This window comes from Cebus imitator, unplaced genomic scaffold, assembly GCF_001604975.1.
Source record: "Cebus imitator isolate Cc_AM_T3 unplaced genomic scaffold, Cebus_imitator-1.0 Scaffold553, whole genome shotgun sequence".
NCBI lineage: Eukaryota > Metazoa > Chordata > Mammalia > Primates > Cebidae > Cebus > Cebus imitator.
Genome location: NW_016107868.1, coordinates 316,812 through 319,089, shown reverse-complemented (window position 1 = coordinate 319,089; position 2,278 = coordinate 316,812).

The window sequence follows — 2,278 nt, the reverse complement described above, 5'->3', positions numbered from 1 at the left end:
CAGTGGCATGATCTCAGCTCACTGCAACCTCTACCTCCCTGGTTCAAGCAATTGTCCTGCCTCAGCCTCCTGAGTAGCTGGGACTACAGGTGTGCCACCATGCCCAGCTTATTTTGGTATTTTTAGTAGAGACGGGGTTTCACCATGTTGTTCAGGATGGTCTCGATCGCTTGACCTCATGATCCGCCTGCCTCGGCCTCCCAAAGTGCTGGGATTACAGGCATGAGCCACTGCACCAGGCCTCTTTTTTGTTTTTAGCCTCTTTTGAAGCTATAGGGAAGTATGACAGCAATGGCACCTCCAAGGTGATGTATCATGTCCACCTTTAACCAGAATGAAAACATTTGCCCTAAGTATTTTAACTTACTCTCCAAAAAAAAGCTGCATTAGCTTTTTTTGATATTAGCTGAATATCATTTAAGAGAGTAGTTCTGTAAACTCAACCAATAGTCTACAACAACTGCCTATATTTTCCTGTAAAGAACAATCTTGGTCTAACAGTTTCTTTGCACTCGTTTTTTGAGAAGAGCTCATTGAAAGTTAATTCTAGAAGTCAACAGGTGACATGTCTTTGATCAAAGCACCAAACTTTCCATTAAGCTCGGCTTAATGCCTGAAATTTAAGCAGAAGAGGTAATCCATCCTCATCTTTGCAGAAGTTTTAGAGAATCAGAGAGCTATTGCATAATAACTTCATGTGAGTCTCCAAAATTTGATACTAAAGGCTTGAGGGTCTTAAGGACGCAATGTGGCTGCAGCCCGAGGGGCCAAACAGAGAGGGCAGAAACAAAGTAGGCCAAACTGGCATTCTGGGTAAAGACCGAGTCATCAAGCTGGGCTTGGTGGCTCACACCTGTAATCCCAGCACTTTGGGAGGCTGAGGCGGGCAGATCACCTGAGGTCAGGAGTTCAAGACCAGCCTGACCAATATGGTGAAACCCCGTCTTTTTTTTTTAAAAAAAAGACCGAGTCATCAGAGAACAGTGGAAAGTAGAGCTGTCAAGTGACCATGCTTGCACGTTATGATCTTTTAAGATCATACCAGCCTCTCTAAGAATAGAGCGGGACAAGTATGACTACGGGAAAGTCAAGTCTTCAAGCCCATTTGAGTATCTTGTCTTTTTCCTCACCCCATGGTCTATACTTATGACTTTCCAATTTCTGCCCCACCTCTTCTAGAAAGAGCTCTCGCCAGTCACCTGCAATCTTTACTTGCCAAATTCAGTGGGCTCTTTTCAGTCCTCCTCTTAATGGCCTGTTAGTTTCATGAGGCCCTGCATTCTGCTTATTTCCCTGGTAAGTCTCCTTTGCAGGCTTTTTCCAGTGCCCAGAGCATAGCCACAGAGGAATAAGGGAAACAGCCACCTCTCCTAAACTTTTCCAAACAGGGTGCGCTTTGACTACTTAAGGCAATGTATTCTTAGCGTCTTGTGCAAACAAAACAGTGAAACAGGTGGAAACACTTATCAAACAGTGGCCTGGTATGATTTTGAGGTACTCTCCCCTGTAGCCTGTGCCTCCCCATTCCCTGGCCCTCCCAAGTCTGTTCCTTGGGATACATCACAGGCCCTTACTCTAAGAACTTCCTGAGCAATGGCAACCCCCCAAAATTACAGTGACTGTACTCAGTCCTCAGTTCATCTCCACCCCAGATGGCACCTCCTAGTTTGAGATCAAACTACCTGCCACCTTCACAAGGATGTCCCAAAGATATCTCAATGTCTAAAGTAATCTGTCCCAAACCTGGTCTCCTACCTTGCCTAGATGGGCAAGTGGCACCCCCACCATCTAGTTGCCAAAGTCAAAAAATTTTCTGAAAACTCATCCTTGATCCGGCAGAAATTCTCTCATTTATCATGTCCCATTATCTGTACCTCTGAAAACTTTTTTTTTTTTTTTTTGGGGGGAGGACAGAGTTTCGCTCTTGTTACCCAGGCTGGAGTGCAATGGCGCGATCTCGGCTCACCGCAACCACCGCCTCCTGGGTTCAGGCAATTCTCCTGCCTCAGCCTCCTGAGTCCCTGGGATTACAGGCACGCACCACCATGCCCAGCTAATTTTTTGTATTTTTAGTAGAGACGGGGTTTCACGGTGTTGACCAGGATGGTCTCGATCTCTTGACCTCGTGATCCACCCGCCTCGGCCTCCCAAAGTGCTGGGATTACAGGCGTGAGCCACCGCGCCCGGCCAGCTCTGAAAACTTTTGATTCCATCCACTTTCTTCCACCTGCTCTGCCACTATCTTTTGTTAAGACCAACACTTTCTCTCACATGACTG